Below are 24622 nucleotides of genomic sequence, written 5' to 3'. Positions count from 1 at the left end.
GAAACTCCCTATTCTAAAACTATGCACAGTGGAATAAAGCAGTATGTACTACTTTATATCATGATTCTTTGATTCAGCATAATACTCTTAATCCACCTTACTGGATGTAGGTTATAGGTTTTTTTTTAATTGCTTAGTACTATGTCATATTATTAATATACAGAAATGTGTTTCTTCATGCATTAACTGGTAGACATTTGATTTTACTTTTCCAAGTGTGCAGTTATTCTTAATTATGAACATATATATTCAATGTGTAGAGTGCCTAATGTACAGTTACCTTATCTTGTGTGTGTTTGTATGCATGTTACCTGTCATGGATGTTAGCTTCTATCAAGGTACCTAAAATTTTCTCCTAGGTAGTACTCTAGAAGGTATATAACTTTAGCATTTACATTTATATCTATGAATAATTTCAAATTATTTTTTGTATATTATATGAGCTAAAAATTGATATTTACTTTTTTCATATGGATATTATTTTGATCTAATGATTTTTTTTGAAACACTTGAATTGGCATGTCTATGAATTATCAATTGACCATATATTGGGAGTCTATTTCTGGATCCTTTATCCATTTCCATTGATCTATATCTATGCTTATGCCAAAACCACACTGAGTCTCTGGAAAGGGAAAATACAAAACACAAAATATGTATTGAAATAAATGTACTGAAAATGCTAAATAGTAAAACTTAAATTAGCAGAAGAATCAGCAAACTTGTAAGTAGATCAGTAGAAATTATATACTAAAAACAAAGAAGAAAAATGAAGAAAAAATGAACGGAGACTTATAGAAACATTAGACTTCATTGAGAACACTAATATAGGAGTTCCCGTCGTGGCGCAGTGGTTAACGAATCCGACTAGGAACCATGAGGTTGCAGGTTCGGTCCCTGCCCTTGCTCAGTGGGTTAAGGATCTGGCGTTGCCGTGAGCTGTGGTGTAGATTGCAGACGTGGCTCGGATCCCGCGTTGCTGTGGCCCTGGCGTAGGCTGGCGGCTACAGCTCCGATTCAAACCCTTGCCTGGAAACCTCCATATGCCGCGGGAGCGGCCCAAAGAAATAGCAAAAAGACAAAAAAAAAACAAAAAACAAAAAAACACTAATGTAAGTGTAATTGGAGTTCCAGAAGAAAAGAAGAATATGGAAGGAACTAAAAATTTTTCAAAGACATAGTGGTGAAAATTTTGCAAATCTGATGAAAAACATTAATTTCATTCCTAAATCAATGGTCTCCAAATAAAGCAAAGATATCCATAATCCAGATGTTGTACAGAAAAAAAAAAATGGTGAAAGAGATAAAGAGAAAATTTTGAAAGCATCAAGTAAAAAATGACTGATAACATACAAAGGAACTCAGTAAAATTTACAACTAACTTTTAATCAGAAAGAATGGAGGCTGGAAATAAGCTGACATATACAAAGTGCTGAAAACTGTCAACCAAAAATCATAATCCAGAAAATCTATATTTCAAATATTAAGGTAAAGACATCCTCAGAACTTGTTGCCAGCTGATCTGACCCAGAAAAAACACTACACAATATTCTTTAGAATAAATAATCTTAAGGCTCTAAATCAATTCTATATGAAAGAAAAAAGGTAACATAACTGGTAAAGGCAATTATGTAATTATTAAGACAAAAATATGTATTTCTTTCTTTAACTGATTTAAAAAGCAATTGTACAAACAATGTGTAAATGATTCTACTGTTGAGCCTCTAACATATAGACACGTGCCTATTGCTGTCAACTGTTGTTGTCAAACAATCACAGCACAAAGAAGGTGGATTTGAACAAAGCATTTGGAGTAAGGGAAAGACAACAGATGGTGACTCAACCATACAGGAAGCAATTAAGAGAAACAGGGAGAGTGAATAAGAAAGTTGGTATAACAGGTTATCTTTTTTTTTCTTTTTTCTTTTCTTTTTTTTTTTTTACTTTATAGGACTGCACCTGCAGCACATGGAAGTTCCCAGGCTAGGGGTCCAATTTGAGCTGCAGCTGCTGGCCTACACCACAGTCACAACACCACCAGATCCAAGTCACGTCTGCAACCTACTCCACAGCTCACAGCAATGCCAGATGCTTGACACATTGAGCAAGGCTAGGGATTGAACCCACATCCTATTGGGTTTGCTACTGCTGAGACACAATGGGAACTCCCACAAATTATCTTTTTTAATTTAAGCATCTTTACTGACATAGAAATTGTAAAATAAAGTAACACATAACAATATGGCTTTGTGCTTGCAACAAATTTAGAATATTCGTAATAATATTAGTATAATCAAAGTGAAAGACAGGATAGAACTATATAGGAATAATATTTCTACATTTTACTGTGTATATATATTTATGCATATATATATACACACACACATATGTAAACGTATAGGTATGCATATATGTCTGAAATAAATATAAAGTAGAATCTGATTAAAAGGAAGTATAGTTGAAGCCAAATGAAATAGAATTTGATAAACAAGAAGTATATTTTAAGCTAAAGATCAGCCATCAGGAAAAATATTCAAATATACTGAAAATATAACTCAAGGAATTAAAATACTACACTTGTAATTATTCCCTTTAGGAAAAATAAAGCACCAAAGGAAGACCAGAGAAATAAAAAAGACGATGTATATAAAAACCAAAAGTTAAAATAGTAGAAGTAAATCCATTACAATAAATAATATTAAAGGTAAGGCAATATTATTTTGTACTTCCTCCAATAGCATAGTAGATTTCAATTTCTGAACATTATTGCCAGCCCTTAACATATAATAACCTGTGATATTCTAACAGTGTAAGATAATATCTCACTGTGGTTTTCACTAGCTTTTCCCTAATAATTAGTGATATTGAGCACCTTTTCAGTTACCTTTGGCCCTTTTGCATGTCTTCTTGGGAGAAATGTCTATTCAGGTCCTTTGCCTATTTTTTTTTTTTTTATCTTTTTGCTATTTCTTTGGGCCGCTCCCGCAGCATATGGAGGTTCCCAGGCTAGGGGTCGAATCTGAGCTGTAGCCACTGGCCTATGCCAGAGCCACAGCAACGCGGGATCCGAGCCGCATCTGCAACCTACACCACAGCTCAGGGCAACGACGGATCATCAACCCACTGAGCAAGGGCAACCTCATGGTTCCTAGTCGCATTCATTAACCACTGCGCCACGACGGGAACTCCTCCCCTTTGCCTATTTTTAACTGGAGCTTTTGTGTTTGCTGTTATTAACTGAGGTGAAGGAATTCCTTACATAGTTTGAATACTAATCTTTTACCATATACATGATTCGTATACATTTTCCCCATTTTTTTTTCATTTTTCTTTTCACTATATTGATTTTTTTCTTTACTGCACATAATATTAAATTAACATAGTGCCACTTTTCTAATTTGTTGTTGTTGCAGCCTGTGTTTCAGTGTCATATAAAAAAATAATTGTTATGACTGATGCCATGAAGCTTCGCTCCTCTTTTCTTTTAGGATATGTAGTTTCAGCTCTTACATTTAAACCTTTAACCAATTTTGAGTTGATTATTGTGTATAATGCAAGATATTTCATTCTTTTTCATGAGGATATCCAGTTTTCCTGACACCACATCATTTTCCTATTGTGTATTCGTGGCACTCTTGTCCAGGATCAGCTAAGTGATGTGAGGGTTTATTTTTGGGTTTTCTGTTATGTTCTATCAGTCTATATGACTGCCTTTATGCTGATACCATACTGTTTCAATTAGTGTAGTTTTATAATATATTTTGAAATCAGGAAGTGTAATACTTCCAGCTTATTCTTTTCTCTCAAGATTGTTTTGGCTATCCAGGGTCCTTTGTGGTACCATCTAAACTTTAGGATTGTTTTTATTTATTTCTGTTAAAAAAACTCATTGTGATTTTGATAGGGATTGTACTAAATTTGTTGATAGCTTTGGGTAGTGTGAACATTTTAATAATACTAAGATTTGGAAACTATAAACACAATGAAAAGACACCCTATAGTATGGGAGAGACTGTAAATGATGCAACCCCCAAGGGCTTAATTTCTGAAATATACAAACAACTCATATAGCTCAACAACAAACAAAACCAAACAACCCAATTAGAAAATGAGCAGAAGACATTTCTCCAAAGACGACATGCTAAATGGCCAGTGGGCACATGAAAAGATGTTCAACATCACTAATTATAAGAGGAATGCAAATCAAAACATAGAGACATAGAGAGTAAACTTGTGAATGTCAAAGGAAAGTGGGGAGGGATGGAATGCGAGTTTGGTGTTAGTGGATGTAATCTATAACACATGGAGGGGATAATCAACAAAATCCTACTTTATAACACACAGAATTATATTCAATGTCCTATGATAAATCATAATTGAAAAGAATATATTTAAATGTATATAATATTTTTATACTTTTTTACATGTACACATGTATAGTTATACATATAACTGAATCACTTTGCTATACAGCAGAAATTAACACAACATTGTAAATCAACTATACTTCAATTAAAAAAAACAAAAAAACCCCAATACTGTTTTTCAATACATGAACACAGGACAGCTTTCTATATATTTGTGTTTTCCTCCATCAATTTTTTTGTAGTTTTGTAGTTTTCATTGTACAAGGCTTTCACCTCCCTATGTAAGCCAATTCCTAAATATTTCATTCTTTTGCTGCTATTGTAAATGATATTCTCTTAACTTCTTATATTAGTATATATATAACAGATTTTTGTATGTTGACATTGATATTGTATTTTTCAATTTTAATGAATATGTTCATCATGTCTAATAACGAAATAAAAGGAATCCAAAAAATAAAGGAAGAAGAGAAAATATTTGTTCATACATGACACGATCTTCTATGTAGAAAACTCTACCGACTCTACAGAACAACCTTAAGTCTAATTAGTACCACTATTTAAATGTGGGCTTTCCCATGTCTCTACTGAAAATTTCAGGTATCAACAAAATCTCTCCACTCCAGCTGACCAGAACTTTTTTGGTGCTGTGTTGTATGACTGGGAATTGACTCCAGCTTACAACTCCTTGGCAGTTGTTTTTCCATAGCAGTGTTTTTGACTACTACCCTCCAAGGATTTCATCTAACATATATGCAGTTTATCATTCAGCCAAAGATTCAAGTGGTCCTCTGACGATCTTTCAAGCTCTTTCTGTAAGTAGCTCTCTCTTGTCCAGTATTCTGCCTGCATATTGCAGGCACCTTACCTTCCTTGAATTGTGATTTCTCTATCTACTAAGCAAAATGTCCCAGTTCTGCTCAGTTTCTCATCTGAGTACTGTAATTTCAAGAAGGTTTCTATCAAGAGAGACAGAGTAATTGTAGAATACATCTTGTTTGATTACTCTCCACATTGATCTCAATACGTAACTGGACTTTTCCAATGTGTGAAAAGTTATTCCATTTATTATGGCTATCTTTGTTATTGTTCTTGTTGTATATGGTAGGAAGACAGAATCCAGTCTTGACGACTCCACAGAAGTAAAAGTATTTCTCACACCTAAATTGTGTTGTCTAGTGGTGTTTTTATATCTTTGCCAAACATAAATTATCATCATGTTTATAGAGAAGGACTCGCCTAGGTTTTATTTCCAAATAACTTTCACTCAAAATAGTGACAAATATCAAACATATTAAAGGAACAACTGATGCCATAATATATCCCTGAATTTATCTTATGTATGGGGCTTGCATAGTTCCTAACATATATTTGTCATATAACACTTAATCCTCAATACACCAAGAGCTATTATTGTATTTTCAATGCATTAAATTGAAACATATGGCAGAGCAATACCTTTTTTAGAATTGGGGAAAATATTCATGTGAAAGTAGTAATAACAAGTTAAAGCCTTCAGGACTGGGTGAGGAGTCATAAATGTTGCTTCTTTCAACTTTGGCAAAACGAACATACTTTTGTGTGTGTACATGCACATTCATACATAAACAATACTCTCATTCATTGATATCCTCTGCAAAACAAAAGTTAATACAGAATGAAAGTTCTTCTCAGTCCTTGGCATAACTATTATCATTTTTCTGTTTCCTCAGTGAAGTTAGTCGACTCTGGTTATGACTCTAACAACATATTTTATTGTCAATCTGGAACATTTCTTTAATGGCATTGATTTTAAAACAAAGCCATCTGCATTTCTTTCTACCAGGATGAATATTTTACAAGATTTTTTTACTATCAAATTTAAATAATAGCAGGGCTTAGCATGAGAAATCTATGAAGTTTAAACTAATTTTTAAAATTTAACACTTAAATGGTAATATATTAATTAATAAACTACCAGTTCCAAAATAGTTCTCAATCTAAAATAATTACATTTTAAAAGGTGAGACTAAAATGTAATTTAACTGTAATATATAACTCAAATCATATTTTGTACATTTATATGTATAAATATTGAAATAGAATTTTATTTATATTTGCAAGGTGACTATGACTATCCTCAATTTATCATCTCTCTGTTGCAGTTATTAAAACATTGTTTTGAAATAAATTTTATTTAAAGTAAAAATAATATTATGATATACATGTATATATATGCATATATATACACATACATATATATAAACATATCTAATTCTATACATATAACATAATCACTAACAGGGGTATGTTTTCCCATTCACCATTATCCTAAGGAGGGCATAAATATTTAGCAGATATAGCTCTCAGATTCCTGGAGATGTACTCTAATTTTGACTAAGTGACTTTTAAGATGCATAGCTAGAGGATCACGAGAGGCTCCTCTCTGGCTTCATCAAAGGCTAGATTCCAAAAGCAGCAAGATCAGTAGATGGTGTTGGTTCCATAACTTCCTTCATGGATGGAGAGCACTAGCTCTTCCCATGAAATGTTTAGAGAACAATGGTCCAAATCTTGTCACTGCTGCTGTGATGTGTCATGCTAGTGGTAGGAACTACGGATTAGCATTCATGGCTGGGGAAGGCCTAGTCTCTCTCATAATATAATCTTGGGAAGAAAGTCTAAATTTGTCATTATATCTTCTATGACATAGTGGATCAGTGAGCTGATTCTCTACCTCAAACCTACCAGATTTTATTACTTCAAGTAATGAGCTCTAGCTGGTTTCTACGGAGATTTGTAAAAGGCTAACTTTAGATTATCAGTCTTAAAAAATAACTCCCTTGCCTCACAATACTGATTTTACATTTTTCTATAGTACCAACATTATGAGGCTTTTTCACACTTATGATTTTAACTATTTTATGCTTCAGTATAGTCTGTAGGATGAAGCCCCTAGTATCCATCTTTACTTTTATCATAGCATAAATATTTTTTAACATTTCTATATTGTGGGTACAGGGTATAATTTTAGCCATTAATATTTTAAAATGTTTCAAGTCATTTGCCTAACACTAGATGTTTAGCTTTTCTGATTTTTCATACTGTAGATAACATTGTAATGTAATATACCACTTGATTTACTGACTCAATATGTTAAAGAAAACATAGTGTAGTTACCAAGTAAGGAAAAGAATAAGCAATGAAATTACACAAATCTAAGCCTAAATTCTGGCTCAGCTCTTAATTATGTGCATGACCTTGGGAAATTTTCCATACCTGAAAAATCACACAAATGCAGAACTCTCCTACTGGTAGGTAGTGCATGTAAAATATCTAATCACATTTTGTGCCTAAAGAAATAAGTCAGCTGCATTATAATATCATAGGGTAAATTCCTAGTAGAAGAAAACTGTATTCAAATATGAATAAAGTATTTACATTCCTTTGAGTGTATTTACAAGCTGCTTTAAAAAGTAGTTATGAAATTTTCAATGACATTTACTATGAAAATTCTTTTCTTCACTTATTGGCATCTGTTGCTACTATTACAAAATTTTTCAGAAATACAATTTTTTAATTTTAATTTCCCACATAGTGTCTCTAAAAAAAAGAGAGACAAACAACATACTAGGACTATTATTTAAATAAATTGATAATTATTTTATTATAGAAAAGATCCATAAACATGGATAATTAAACAACTTTTCATGTTCATTGTCAGCTCTGCTCTGACAATTCATATATATTCTTAAAAAATACCCCTCTGTGCAATATTGTGTAATAAAAATCACAAGGTTTATGGGGAAAAGTTAAAGACATAGTACTAAAAAATTCATCAGTGACATATCAAAATAAAGGAATCAAATAAAGAACTCCAGTTTTGCCTACATTAAATGTTTTAGAAATAAATACGTACTCTAATAAATATGGCACAGTATCTTAAAAATACCTGTTTTGCATGCATAGATGATGAAAAGTTTTTCTCCTTTTGAGTTTAGGAGAAGTGTGCAGAACATGGAAGAGTAACACTGGAGATATTGAGAATAAAGAAATTCTATTTTTAAATGGAAGAAGAAATTGCATCGTGAGGAGTTTTATTTTGAAAGAAAATGAGAACTGGTGCTGAAGCTAGAAGGATTTGTAGTGTCAAGAAAAATTCTTTAAAAATGGGTTGAATAACATTATGTTTTGCAAATAAAAACAAGTCTGGAAGCTAGATAGGGAGAAATTTTAATGATAATGAAGGACTATCAAGATAGGAAGGACATTCCAATCTCAGAACTCTGCAAACTTCTCAAAATCAAACAGAAAAGAGATTTTTAAGGTGACGGAAGCAGCAGCGAGAGCTAAGCAGAATCTTTAGAGGGAAGATGGACAAGCATGGAGAAATAACCAGCAGCATCTGACTGGAAAATGGTCTCACTGTGGTCAATAGAAAGTATCTGGAGAACCTGATAAAGGAGACACATTCCACATTTTTTGGTGTTTGCTTAGGTTTGAAGGTAAGAAGAGTTCAGAACCTGATAGGACAGAGAGAAACCTAATATTTGGTTAAGACCAAGAGGTGGGAAAAAAACGGCAACTGTGAATGCTTGGTCGGTGTCTTAATTGAGAAAAATGTTGCTGCAGGACACATATGGAACATGGTTGGAGTGACTCCTTAAAAAGATAAGAAAGGATGGATGTGATGGTAAATGGGATTGCTTCCCTAATTTCCTTTTCTGCTTTTTCATTGTTAGTATATAGAAACACTGTCGATTTCTGTGTATTGATTTTGTATCCTACAACTTTGCCAAATTCGTGGATAAGCTCTAACAGTTTTCTGGTAGAGTCTTTAGGATTCTCTAGGTATATCTTGTTTACCATTGCATCCAAAAGAATAAAATACCTAGGAGTAAACCTACCTAAAGAAACAAAAGACCTGTACTCTGAAAACTATAAGACACTGATGAAAGAAATCAAAGATGACACAAATAGATGGAAAGATATACCATGCTCCTGGATTGGAAGAGTCAATATTATCAAAAGGACTATACTACCCAAGGCAATCTACAGATTCAATGCAATCCCTATCAAATTACCAAGGACATTTTTCACAGAACTTGAACAAAATATTTTAAAGTTTGCTTGGAAGCACAAAAGACCCAGAATAGCCAAAGACATCCTGAAAAAGAAAAATGGAGCTGGAGGAATCAGGCTCCTGGACTTCAGACTATACTATAAAGCAACAGTCATCAAAACTGCATGGTACTGGCACAAAGACAGACATATAGATCAGTGGAACAGGACAGAACGCCCAGAATTAAACCCATGCACTTACAGCCAACTAATCTATGACAAAGGAGGCAAGACTGTACAATGGAGAAAGGACAGCTTGTTCAATAAGTGGTGCTGGGAAAACTGGACAGCCACATGGAAAAGAATGAAATTAGAACACTCCCTAACACCATACACAAAAATAAACTCAAAACGGATTGAAGACCTACATATAAGACCAGACACTATCAAACTCCTAGAGGAAAACATAGGCCAAACACTCTCTGACATAAAGGACAGCAACATCTCAGATCCACCTATCAGAGTATTGACAATAAAAACAAAAATAAACAAATGGGACCTACTCCAACTTCAAAGTTTCTGCACAGCAAAGGAAACCCTAAACAACACAAAAAGACAACCCACAGAATGGGAGAAAATCTTTGCAAGTGAATCGACAGACAAGGGATTAATCTCCAAAATTTATAAATACCTCCTACAGCTCCATACCAAAAAAACAAACAACCCCATCAAAAAATGGGCAGAAGATCTAAACAGACAATTTTCCAAAGACATACAGATGGCCGAGAAACACATGAAAAGATGTTCAGCATCACTCATTATTAGAGAAATGCAAATCCAAACCACTCTGAGGTACCACCTTACACCAGCCAGAATGGCCATCATCTGAAAGTCTACAAACAATAAAAGCTGGGGAGGGTGTGGAGAAAAAGGAACCCTAATACACTGTTGGTGGGATTGTAAATTGGTGCAACCACTGTGGAAAGCAGTATGGAGATTCCTCAGAAAACTAAACATAGAACTACCATTGGATCCAGCAATCCCACTCCTGGGCATCTATCCAGAGAAAACCACGACTCACAAAGACACATGTACTCCAATGTTCATTGCAGCACTATTTACAATAGCCAAGACATGGAAACAACCTAAATGTCCACCGACAGAGGAGTGGATCCAGAAGAGATGGTACATATACACAATGGAATATTACTCAGCCATCAAAAAGAACGAAATACCAGCATTTTAAGCAACATGGATGGACCTAGAAACTATCATGCTAAGTGAAGTCAGCCATACAATGAGACACCAACATCAAATGCTTTCACTGACATGTGGAATCTGAAAAAAGGACAGACGGAACTTCTTTGCAGAACAGATGCTGATTCACAGACATTGAAAAACTTATGGTCTCTGGAGGAGACAGTTTGGGGGGTGGAGGGATATGCTTGGGCTGTGGGATGGAAATCCTGTGAAATCAGATTGTTATGATCATTATACAAAAAAAAAAAAAAAAAGATAAGAAAGGATGGGATCTAGATTACTGGGTGGTGGGGGCTGGGAGGGTGGGACAGGAAGGTGGCCTTTGCTAGAAGTAAGCCCATTTCCTCTGCAGTAGCAGGAAAGAAGGAAAACTTTTTTTTACCTTTCCCATTAAATTCAGTAGCGGCTATCTTCATTTCTAGTCTCTATTTTTGTTTAATAATTTATATACAATTTTTACTAGAGTTAGTACTAAGAATGTTTTTGGTAGAGGTGCTTGTTTGCCCTTATCTATCAAAATAATTTGTAATATTCTTCTCTATACTTTTTCTGATATATTATTTAGCCAATACCTTAGTTTCAAAAAATACTCCTTTGGGTATTTCATTCTCAATGCAGAAATGATATATTTTAATATTTGATCTCTCTGTACATTTAGGAAAGGAAAATAAGGATGATAATAAACTTCCAAATCATTTACATATTCAGATATTCTTTTAAATCTAATAAGGTATTGTGGTTTACTCTTACTATTGCCAATAGCCATTGTGTTTTCCAGTTGCATTATTGTTGTTTAAATTACTAATAAATCACATATATCAAAATCAGAAAATGAGTAAAAATTTTATTAAGCAGCTCTAGTACTTAAGTTAAAATAGAGGTCTTATATCAGTTTAGATTGAAACAGATGTATGAATGGATAAAGAATAACATTTTTCCCTTTAAATGCTGTGAAAAAACTATAAAATGTTCTTTGCTTCTCTAGTATTCTTTAAGTATAGTAGAAAGTAATGGATCTCCTCTTGTGGTACTTGATTATCTCATTTTGTAATTGGTGGCTTTATTTTTCCAGAACATCTCTATTTATGCTATTTTTGGGTGGCTGTGACAATGATAATATGCCTTTTCTTTGATCTAAATTCACTTATGTAATTAATACACAAGTGCAAACATACAATAACATACAATTACTTAACATACAGTAACATATTAAACCAATAGAGTAGTCAGAGTAATTGGCCCAAATGTTTGCCTCTCCCTGGATTATTGTAATTGCTGCTAGTGGAGGTGTCTTATTACTGGAAAAACAAAGTTGTGCATAAGGGAATCAGTCCAAGAGCATTTAAACTGTCATGGGGAGAAAGTGAGCTTACAATAAGGGAAAACGTAGACAAGGCAAAGAAAATTTTAGAGGCAAGACACAAAAACTGGTTCTATTTTATGGTTTTCTTAGTTATGTCAGCCAATTTTTTTAATTTGCTGAAATTACTTTGAATTTGGATTTTTATGACTTTCAACTGAAAGAGTAATATTAAAGCAACATTTTGGTACATATTGTTCTTTCTATTCATTAAACTCTATGAACAATAATCAAAGGGCTGGTATGCTCACTGACCTTGTTGTAAACAAATGGATAGACAGATTAAAAATACTATCACTACCTTGAGGACCAGGTCATAGTTAATTAAACTCCATAGGAGTTTCTATACTTTGATTTCTTAAAGTTCCTAGGATACTAAGTTACTTGATAATCTCTTCACAGTCTGATAAATTAATCAAATATGCAGAATAAAGGTTTAATTGGATTTCTTTTCTTCTTCTTTTTTCTTTTTTGGTTGCACCTGAGACATGAAGTTCCCGGGGCCAGGGAATTTGTGCCATTGCAGTGACCTGAGCCACAGCAGTGACAATGCTAGATACTTAACTGCTAGCCACCAGGGAACTCTAGGATTTCTTTTCTCATTCCTCAGGTATTTTGACCTAAAACTTCCAGTTTATTTGCCCTTTATTAAAAAAAATAATACCAATTTGAAAATGTTAGTCTTTTAAGAGTGCCTTTGGTAAAGTAAGTTTTGAGCTTGGGCTAATGATTTTACAAAGATTATCAATCCCGGAAATGGCTAATTTTTTCAAAACACCCTGTCTCTAACATAATAGTAGTGGTTATATTCTTGAGGGAAATAGCCACAGGATTCTTGGAACTTATAAGCACAGAGAAAAACTGTGGCAATTAAAAACCTTAGTCCAGGTCATTTCAATTTCCATAGTAACACACTACCAATAATTTGACTTTTTCCTTCAGTGTGGTTAGATCTTTTGAAATAGAGTGTAGTAAATATTCTGCTTTGTGATTCTGTCACATCCATGCATTCTAATACCTTGATCATATTCCAAAAAATAAGGAAGTTATCTTTATTCTAGATGGCCTAGCTCATTTTCAGAATAATGTACTCAGGTGATTCTTCTCCTTTAGGAAGCCTTTTGGAAAACATCTTCACACTAAATCCATGTAGACATTCAAAGATGGATTTGGGGAGTTCCTGTCGTGGCGCAGCAGAAACGAATCCTTCAAGGTACCATGAGATTATGGGTTTGATCCCTGTCCTCACTCAGTGGATTAAGTATCTGGCATTACCATGACCTGGGGTGTAGGTCACAGACACGGCTAGGATCCCGTGTTGCTATGGCTCTGGCTGTGGTGTAGGCCGGCAGATGTAGCTCCGATCAGACCCCTAGCCTTGGAACCTACATATGCCGCGAGTGCGGCCCTAAGAAGCAAAAAAAAAAAAAAAAAAAATATGAATTTAACTTCAAGATTGAGTTCTTTCTTCAGAGAAAAAGATTTTATATACATGTATATATATATATAAAATATGTGATATATAGTCTTTCTGTACATGATACAATTTAATGTTTAATTATTCAGAGTTAATAGAAAAGAAGTGATAATATTTGAGCTTTTACAATACAGAATTCAATAGCTAAGTACATATCTTTTTAATTTTAAAGCACTAAACATAGAGAAAGTTTCCTAGGCAGTGCCTGGAAAATTAAAATTATAAGAATTAAACACTTCACATTATCACTTGTTGAAGAAAAAAAGACAGATTAATTGAAAATCCAAACGATGTAGTTCATGGCCTCTTATTCCTAGAAGTTTCTAAAATGATGTTTATTTTTATATAATTATTTAATTATTGCCATTGCAATGGCTCTTCTGGTTTTTATATTATATTTAACAAACTTTAACTACAATCTTTTCCTAAGTTGTAGATAGACTTACTCTCATTTTCCACAAATATTTCACTTATGAAGATGAAAGTTTTAGAAATTCCCATTTATCTTTTGCTATATATTGGAAGACTTCAATCTCCTTCAGTTATAAGACATTTCTAAGGTTACTTATTTCTTTTTATTTTCTTTTTTAACGATATCTGTTTCTAACTATACTTGTGTTGAATTTTTAATCAGTTACTATTTTTCTAATTTTACCAAAAGAAAGTAAGCTTCTATTCATTGCGTATGTTATAGTGCTGACTTTTGTATATTGTTCTGGAAGTGAATTACAATTTAATCAATCAGTTTGGCGCATTATCACCACTGGAAATAATAGCAGTGAAACATTTATAAATAAAACATTTTAGTATAACTTAGAGCTGCACCATGGTAATTCTTAATCTTACTACAGGTATGTAGTACAGATGATCTAGATATGAAGAAATACTGAAATCTAAAATAACAAAACTATTACTTTACTAAATTTGGTGAGAAAAAACAAGGTTACCTAAAATAGGAGTTTTTCTAAAACAGTTTCAGCTGAGCTGAAATGTTAACTGTATGCTCCCAATACCGAAAATTGGATTCAGTGTCATTTCTAACAGAATAATCACAATATATATTATTCTACTTTTACTTTTTACTTTTTTTTTTTTTTTTTTTTTTTGTCTTTTTGCTGTTTCTTGGTCCACTCCCACAGCATATGGAGGTTTCCAGGCTAGGGGTCGAATCGGAGATGTAGCCGCTGGCCTACGCCAGAGCCACAGCAACATGGGATCCAAGCCACGTCTGCAACCTACACCACAGCTCACAGCAACACCAGATCCTTAATCCACTGAGCAAGGCCAGGGATCCAACCTGCAACCTCATGGTTCCTAGTCAGATTCGTTAACCACTGAGCCACGAAAGGAACTCCCTTTTATTTTTTAAATAATCTTTTGGCTACATTCAAGACAAGTGGAAGTTCCAGAGCCAGGGATGGAACTTTTCCCCACAGCAGAAAGTGGTGCTGCTGCAATGACAACACTGGATCCTTAACCTACTGATTCTACTTTTGCTATGCTAATTATTTCATGGAGTTTAATTAGCCTTTTGGCACTGCAGTGATCAAGGTGAATCTTTTTCTTTCCTAAAATTATGTCCTGTGTCTTGCTTTAGCTTATTTCATATTGTAACCTTTAGTTAAAAATCTGTGTAAAATTTTTTTTCATTGCTTTCAAAGACTGTGCAAAAACTATCTAAATATGACTAATCAAATTATGAGTCCAGCTTTCTGTGATAAACATACACATCACATAGCTTCAATTCCGATTACTCTATAACCACAACATTTATGGTACAGTAGCTTAATTAGCTGTATACTAATTTAATCTGGAATTTTTATAAATACTGACTTAGACCTCTTTACATTATCTTTCAAGGAGCATAGGGATGGCACAAAGCAACACTAACTCAATTTGATACATTTTTAAAAATGTGTCACTTTTCTTTCATGATTTTTCACTCTTCTAAAATATGTTGTCAAAGTTTTATATTCTGTAGTTCATTGGACCAAGTAAAATCAAAGTATTTCTCTCTAAACTGCATAGGTAGCTCACTCTTGATTATTCTACCTCAAGAACAAGATCTGATGATCCCTCAGTTTCCTTTTATTGCACATCTTTTAACAATATTGGCCTAATTTTGCCTACTGTTAAACACACATACATGAATAGCCTTTGGAAATACCACTTTTCTACAAAGATCAGGGAGGTTCTTATAAATACAGAACGATGTGGCATCTAAAAGCGATCTTCAAGGTGTATTTTTCTTTTAGAAACTATAACTGTAAGAGAAAGACATTACTATGTAACTATCAACATCAACAATTACACTTTTAACAATTATTGAGAACTTAATTACATGCAGAGCAAAGTCTAAATCACTTACATATATTAACTGAAGCATGAGGTCCTTTGAGGTAGGCACTGTTATTATTGTGATTATATAATTAAGATAATTGAGCCACAGAGACAATAAATTATGTGCCTATGTTCACATAACTAAGAGGTGAGAAACCAGAATGCTAATTCAAGTATATGCCAGAGACTGCATTATTACAGATAAACTATTGTAAACCTTTGTCTTTATTAAAAGTTAGTTTTTATTTTTATTGTTGCACATATTTGAAATAATCCTTCAGTTCTAAGAAAAGAGAAAAGGGTACCTCTCAGTTCTACCTTTCCTCATTTGAGCTCCCTTTAGAGAAAAGAATTTTTAATTCCTATGGTAATTTCTGATATATACCTCCGTATTACAAATAATATATGAATATAGCTATTGACTGAATGTTCAAATGAAGTATATCAATTGACCTCTCATCATTTTTTTCTTCAAATGAACTTCATTTTATTTACTATTTGAAACCAACTATATGATATTTATGTTGTTCCTAAAAGTCAAGGAATGACTGATGCATTGATTTGACACTATTGTTTAGAATCAAGTGATGTGATCCAAAGTCTACCTTTAAATCTGTTAAAATACAAACTTTTGGCTAGCTATCGTTGGAACTTAATAGTGTGAAAGCAATCAAGGTGTTGGTAGCATTGAATCTATTTTACTGTCTAGATCTCTTAGTAATATAATACTACAGCATTATTTCAATCTTTGCATATGACCACTGAATACTAAATTTATTCATTTCTAGACTTGGAAATCCTGTGCTCATTAGAGCTTCAGTCACTGATCAAGTACTAAACTTCCATATTTTGTACATAAAAATATTTTCTCCTGTTGTCAAGTAATTAAAATGCCTGACTGATGACTTGACTTTGAAGAAAGATCTATGCATTTTTATATGTATACTGAAGCAGCTGAAATATATTTAATGGACATCTAAGTAAACTATTTTCAGGAAGCTGTGTTAGATGATAACTTTTTTATTTTGGACACTAAATGCTGTCTACATGATGTAGCAACTAAAACTATTCGTTTACAGTAATAATTGGACAATTTTCATGACTGTTCCAGCACCATTTATAAAGAAGATATATTATCTATATTCATTTATTTTTTGAAGAATATGGCTTCTGAGGTTACCCTGTAACCTTTGGAGAAGAGCCAGCTGACTGCTACATAATTTAAACTGTGTTTTTTATTTATTTGTTTTCAGATGAGGTTGTCTCATTTCTATTTATCAACATCACTTATATGATTGCACTAGGGTATATCATACCACACAGATGGTCAACGACTTACTATGTTTTGAGTTAACGTTGACTTTATGATCCTGCAAAAGCAATACACATCCAATAGAAACTGTAGATCAAATTTTGAATTTTGATCTTTTCCCAGGTTAGTGATACACAGCACAATTTTCTTGTGATGCTAGGTAGCAGCAGCCACCACAGTTCCCAGGCAGCCATGCAATCACCAGGGTAAAAAAACTAATACACTTATAACCATTCTGTACCTGGACAACTTTTTTTTTTCACCTGCAGTTTCAATATTCAATAAATTACATGAGATATTCAACACTTTATTATAAAATAGGCTTTGTATTAGATGATTTTGCCCAATTGTAGGCTAATGTAAATGTTCTAAGCTCCTTTAAAGTAGGCTGGGCTAAGCTATGATGTTTGATGGTTAGGGGTATTAAATGCATTTTCCATTTACGATATTGTCAACTTTTGATGGATTTATCCACAAGTAACTGCATCATAAATTAAGAAAAATCTGTATATTATCTTATTTTTCCCATAAGTATTTTTCTTTAAATTGTTCTGTGAATTTTTATCTTTGTTTTATTTTGCAGAATAGTTATTTTCCCCTGCTACTTAGTAAAGTTTGGTTCTTGTGGCTACCTTTCTCCTTTTCTTTTTTCTTTTCTTTTTGGCCACATCTGTGGGATGTGGACGTTTCCAGGCCAGGGATTGAACCCACACCATAGCAGCAACCCAAGCCACAGCTGTGACAACTCCAGATCCTTAACCCACTGAGCCAAATGGAATTCTCTGTGTTTATATTATAAAGTTGTATGGTACCTATAAATTATTTTTATTTATGCCCAATTTATAATTATCACTGAAGATGCTTACATTTTCCTCCATCACCTATGTTTTGCCAATATTATTTTTTTCTTGTTATTGTTTTCACTGTTCTACATAGTGTGTGGTGTTGCTTTGTCAAGTTTAAATATTATTTTTTGACTTTGCAGTTATTAGAAACTGGAGCACTACAAAACTTACAGCTCCCCAATTTTTTCCTCTTTCTTCACTAAATTTTAAAAAAAATTTTTTGGTTTAAATACTCACATATCTGCTTACTTTAATTCCCATATTTTATCATATCATACCTAAGTAAATACATTCAGTTAGATATATACAGTATTCAAAACTAGGGTTTTTTGTATGTTTGTTTATTTTGGTATGGCATCCTAGTCATGACTTGGTTGCCTGATCTGTCTGGAATAATTTCTATGAGAAAAGTTCATGGTACAATATTCTTAAAGTTTTCTATGGATATAAATGTAAATTGGAAGCTATGTTCTCTTAGTATATTAAAGACAGAATTATTATCTACAAAAATAAAATACATTCCAATACAAAGTAACTTGGAAAATTATTCTCAGTACATTATTTGCCCCATATAGAGAATTACACTCCCATGACCTTTGGCATGTGACTTTATAGTTCCCCCCAATTAGGCAGAATACACTTTCCCACCTACTTGTTTTAGCCAATCAATGTGAGTTTATAAGACTTAATGTAAATTTTAAATGTGCTTGTATTACTCAGGCTGGCCTCCTTTGCTTCCATGATCCACCATGAGAAGAACACGCTCCAGGTAGCTGCTGCTATTTCTTCCAGTGGTTGAGAATGAAGACATAGAGTCAATCTTACCTGACTGGAAGTCTGCAGTTCTGACTTGCCCAGCTGGTAAGCTCTGCTGAGATAAGCTGAACCTACAAAATATAAAAATACAGAATGGCTGCAGAAGCCACTGAAATTCTGACGGGTTTGCATACCAAAATTGCAGAAAAGACTAACATACATTGTTTCTATTAAATTGTCAACTACCTTTTTTTTTTTGAATGTTTTTCCTGTTATATTTTCTGACTGCTATAAGGCTTTTTCATTGTTTTTGTTACCTACTTCTTGTCATGTGTCTAGGAGTATTTTCATTATATTTACCCTTAATAGGGGCAAGGGAATTAACAAATTTTCTTGGATTTTCAGACAGATGATTTTACCAGTATTGGAAAATTTCACTCAGGATCTGTTTATCTATTTGTTTCTTCCCTAATTTCTCCCTTCTATTAGCTCTGTTTCTTGCCTATACTCTTCTCTTTTTTACCATGTTTCGCAAATTTTTATAATCTTCTATTTCAATACCATTCTGTGCTTAAATCTGAATGAACTCTCTTCCAATCTACATTCCTTAGGATTTCCTTATAATTAGTTCCTAACTTTTGTTAATCCATTTCTATAATCTCTCATTTGTATTTGGAAAAATTCATATTTTATTCTAAATAATCTCCTATGCTTTGTATTCTTTTTTTTTCCAAATCTTTGAATCACAGCTATTTAATGTTCATGTTTAGTCACCCCAATATCTGTACCTTCTCTGCTTTTTAGTTTTATGCTCCTCTGTAGGTTTTTTTTGTCACATATTTCTTTTTCATATTTACTTGTTTTTTTCTCAGTGCCAGACAGGTGGCATGCAAATCTGTAGAGGATAAGTTTTAACGCTTTGCTAGTATGCTGTGTTGTTGCTTTTGTTGTTGTCTGCCTCCTTCTGGTTTTTCTTCTGCTGCTTCTACTTCTCCTGCTGCTCCTCCACCTCCTCTTCCTTCTTGTCCTTATTTTCAATCTTATTTTTCTTCTCCTTCTTCTTCACCTGTTTCTTCTGCTACTTCCTGTCTGACATTTTTTCTTTTCTTGTTTTTTTTTCTTTTGCAACTAGAAAGTTACTTGCTAAAAAAAATTAATTCACTGATGATTAAAATGAAACTTCTCTCTAATCCTATTTAATGATATCATTTTTTCCATTTAATATTGATTGTTGTTCCCTTTTATATCTTCCTGTCTCTCAAGCTCTTCCCATAGTTGTATTCTTCCTTACCCTTATTGAGATAGTCTTAGAGGAATTTTTTTTCCTTCAATTTCCACTTAAATTACGTTTCTCACTTTGATTTTCCTTTTGTCTCACTGAGTCTTTTCTTGGATCTGTGTACTTCCACTTTGTGATTTTCCTTCATAGAGAAAATTACATCATCAACTGTTTTTGAATAGTAACCAATCTCAACAAAATTTAAATATTTTATGACAATATTTCAACAATTTTATTCTGTATCTTCATGATCTCTTGGTATGATTCTTTTCTATATTTCTTTATATTACTAGTATACCTGTATGTCCTAATTTATTTTATTTCATTTTTTATTAATTAGAAAATAAAATAGATTATTCCAGAGCATGTACTTGCAGACAGTTTGGAATATTATAGAGAAAGAGACAGTGCAATCAAATTGGAAATCCTGTTAAGAAATCACTTCATAGTTAAGTATTCATTTTTGAAGTCAATTCAGGTAATTCAAAGTATAGATCTAAACTTTTTACTCTAAAAACTAGGTTTTCAATCAAAGGCAGTGTAACTTGACAAACTGTTTTTGTGCCTTGAAGATACTGAATTTTTGTAATTTGAATCTTTCAGGTTGTGCATAAGTTCAACCTAATAAAGAATCTAATCAACAGTCTTTAAGAGAATTTCCCTCTCGATATAATCTGTGTATAATGGGTATCTATATATCTTCATAATAACAATTTTTTTGTGTCTTTTTAAAGCCACACCAAGGCCATATGTAGGTTCCCAGGCTAGGGGTCAAATTGGAGTTGTAGCCACTGGCCTATGCCAGGGCCATAGCAATGCCAGATCTGAGCTGTGTCTGCAACCTACAGTAGAGCTCATGACAATGCCAGATCCTTAACCCACTGATCAAGGCCAGGGATCAAACCTGTGTCCTCAAGGATGCTAGTCAGATTCATTTCCGCTGAGCCATGATGGGAACTCTCATAAAAACAATTTTAAGAGGAAAGAATATTCCTATCCACATAGTTTTTTTTCCAGGGCCCTTCTGATTATGACATTCCTTGTCACTCTTGCTTCTCTGAACTTTATGCTTTGTCCTAATTGATTCTGCCTGTGATGATTACAGGTTCAATTCAACTTTTGGATATGCACTCGTACCTGCTGTTCTTTCAGCCAGAGTTCTTGATGATGAAGCTCCACTTTCTGTGACCTCCTTTATGACTCCAGGCTTGTTCACCTCCCCTTTTAGCTTCTCCAGCACCTCCTAGGTCATGCAGAAATGGGTTAGTCTCTTGCACAACAGCATAGTTTTCATGTTCTGTAGAAATTTCTCTCCATTCGTGCCATTCTATTGCCCTTATGCAGGATGTTAATGGAAAATGAACACTAGCTGGTGAATCTATCCAGGTGTTTCAAAAAGTGCTCTTTTCCTTGCCTCCTCCTAACTGTATCTTTCCTTTGTTCTCATCTCACCAGAAGGGATGGTATGTTGACTTCTTATGAGGGGATACACTGCGTATTTCACATTCTAGGTTTTTCCTCCCTTTTGCCCGCTATGAAACTATGTGATCCAAGTTTATCAAGTATGTCTCTAATTATGCAAAAGGAATTACTGGAATTTAGAAAATCTATTTTCTCCTGTTTCAGTTATCTGAGTTATTTGTTATGTTGCTGCATGACAATCCACCCCAAAATTTAGAGGGCTAAAAAACAAGAACCACTTATTATTTATGAATAATTTTGTAGGTTAATTGGGCCCAGTTGGACAGTTCTTCTGCTTCATGTGATGTCTAATGAGGCTTCAGGCACCTGAAGGCTCAGCTGTGCTAGAATGTTCAAGATGACTACTGCACACAGCTGGCAGGTGATGCTAGCCATTGGCTTGGAAATGAGCTAGGGCAGTTGACTCTGTTCTCTCTGTGGCCGCCAATATAGTATGAGTTTCTCTAAACTTGGAAGGGGGATTCCAAGCTTTCAAAAGTGAAAACTAATGATTTCTTAAAGTAACCTCATAGTTTAAGCAGTATCTCTTTTGACAAATTCTATTGGTTAAAGTGTATCGCAGGACCAGCCCAGCCTCAAGGAGAGTGAAAGTATATTCTACCTTGTGAAGGGAGAAATGGAACATTTTTTTCTCCTTAATTCCGAAATCCCTTGTAATAAGACATAATTCCAAAGACTACTGTATCACCCTGGACCATCCACAAATCTAATCTGAGAGTCAACACAGAGCAGCACTTTTTTTTTCTAATCTTTTTTGAGAAGTTCTAACTTTTAATTCAGTGTGTTTGTATCAAGATAAGATGCAGGAGTAATAAAACATGTCTGTTCAAACTTCTAACATATTATCCCATCAAAAATAATTTAATTAAAATCAGGATTATACTTTTGAGACCAGGAAGATGACAATGTTAAAATTAAATTAGAAGAGATATAGTTATTCTGGGACTTCCTAAAACTGGTAATTTCCTATCAGCATTGCAGGTTGTTTGTGATGAAGTTCCACTGATAATCAGGCAAGATAGTTTAGGATGTTCCTGTTAATTTCACACTCAGTGGGAAATTGTGTAAGCAAGAAGAGCTAACATGTTTCCCATCTGTCCTCTGGAATCATTCAGGAATGGTCTCTTTTATGAAGTCCTAATCATCAGGACAGAAGTGGAAAAGGAATGCAATGATTTTATTTAAAATCATAATAGAGAATATTTTCTGATACTAGTATTGAATTTATATACATTCATATTTATTTTATTAAATGAAACTTTAGGAAATATGAATGATTATTAATTAATATAGGTACACTTAGATATCTCTTGAATATAGGAATGATTATCATGAGTGCTATTAATAGAAGGCCTTTTTGGCTATGACCACTCTCAGAACTATTTACTATATCACTATTATACCTATACTACTTCAAATTTACATGAGCATTACCAGCTTTAGAAAAGTCTTAAAAATCTGTTACCCATCTAAAATTCCCCATTAATTTTCTAGGTCCCTAAGTATTCTACAATTTTAAATATTTAATGGGAATGAAGTTATACAATGTGTAAACCTTTAAAATAGACGTTTTTCACTTAGCATAACTTTCTATAGAGTCATCCATGTTGGCAAATGTATCAATAATTAGTGCCCTCTTCATTACTGAGTAGTAGTCCATGGTCTGGATGTACCAGAGTTTGTTTAGCTACACACTTGATGAAAGACACTTGGACTGGAGTTCCCGTCGTGGCTCAGTGGTTAATGAATCAGACTAGGAACCATGAGGTTTCGGGTTCGATCCCTGGCCTCGCTCAGTGGGTTAAGGATCCGGCGTTGCCATGAACTGTGGTGTAGGTCGCAGATATGGCTTCAGATCTGGTATTGCTGTTGCTGTGGCATAGGCCAGCAGCTGTAGTTCCAATTAGACCCCTGGCCTAGGAACTTCCACATGCTGTGCGTGCAGCCCTAAAAAGACAAAAAAAAAAAAAAAAAAAAAAAAAAAAAAAAAAAAAAAAAGGAAGACATGAGGACAAATTTTAGTTTTTAGCTTTGATGAATAAAACTGCTATGGATATTCATGTGCAGGTATTTGTATGAACTTAACTTTCTATTTTTTTCCAGGATAAATAGCCAAGAATGCAGTAGCTGTGACATATGGTAGTTGCATGTTCATCTTTTTAAGAAACTGCTAAACTGTTTTCTGGAATAGGATTTAAATTATTTTCAAAATATTGGATGCAGTAGCTGATATATTTGTATGACAATAAGTGATTTTGTAGATAAATGTAATTAGAATTCTCGAAGATCTCTGAACAATAGTTTTGTCACTACATCATTTTATTATATAAAATATTTTGCTACAAAATCTTAAATAACTATGCCATATAATACAGCTTTATTACACTAAGCAAAGTGATTTTTATTATCTTTTTTTTTTAAGGTTCCCACCCACAGCATATGGAAGTTCCCAGGCTGGGGGTCTAATTGGAGCTATTGCTGCTGGCCTATGCCACAGCCACAGCAATACTGGATCCAAGCGGCATCTGTGACCTACACCATAGCTCATGGCAACACCAGATCCTCAACCCACTGAGCGAGGCCAGGGATTGAACCCACATCCTCATAGATACTAGTCAGATTCATTACCACTGAGCCACAAAGGGAACTCCCAGCAAAGTGATATTTTTTGAAGCTCAATAAACCTTTATCATTATTTTTCTTATTTTTAATGACTTCAATTAGAAGAAATTAAACAAACAAAAAAAGTCCCTGCAATAATCAGGTTGACCTTGAGCAGAAGATAAAATATAACTAAGAAAGATGAAAAAGTAATTATATGTCGAATAATATATTAAAGCTTTAATTATAATTAGGATTGGTTCAAGGAAATAAATAATGGTGCACTCAATTTCTACAAGAATCTTAGAGGTTCTGTACAGTTAATAGCACATCAAAAAGACTCTAAAAGTACAAGTTTAAGAATGAAAATATTACAGTCTTTTTTTTTTTTTTTTAAATAGCTCCACCCATGGCATATGGAAGTTCCTGGCCCAGGGATTGAATCTGAACTGCAGCTTAATTTACAATGCAGCTACAGCAATGCCAGATCCCATAACTGACTG

General features: G+C 33.7%; 1 long non-coding RNA gene across 1 annotated transcript in view; it reads right to left on the bottom strand.

The window, feature by feature from the left end:
* LOC146398657 (uncharacterized) overlaps nucleotides 1-21472 on the bottom strand; it is a 38793-nt gene extending 17321 nt beyond the window's left edge. Inside the window, exons 1-2 of the long non-coding RNA XR_014820026.1 lie at nucleotides 21174-21472; nucleotides 18827-18888 (exon numbers count right to left, since the gene is read on the bottom strand). This is a non-coding gene — a long non-coding RNA (uncharacterized LOC146398657). The remainder of the gene's footprint in view (nucleotides 1-18826; nucleotides 18889-21173) is intronic.
* Between the last annotated feature and the right edge of the window lie 3150 nt (nucleotides 21473-24622).

This window comes from Sus scrofa, chromosome 11 (genome assembly GCF_054392235.1).
Source record: "Sus scrofa isolate SSC_HxYL_T2T_F1_AM1 chromosome 11, Sscrofa_HxYL_maternal_Yorkshire_Landrace_v2.0, whole genome shotgun sequence".
Taxonomy (NCBI): domain Eukaryota; kingdom Metazoa; phylum Chordata; class Mammalia; order Artiodactyla; family Suidae; genus Sus; species Sus scrofa.
The sequence above is the reverse complement of the archived record's forward strand: the minus strand, read 5'-3'. Positions and strand labels throughout refer to the sequence as shown.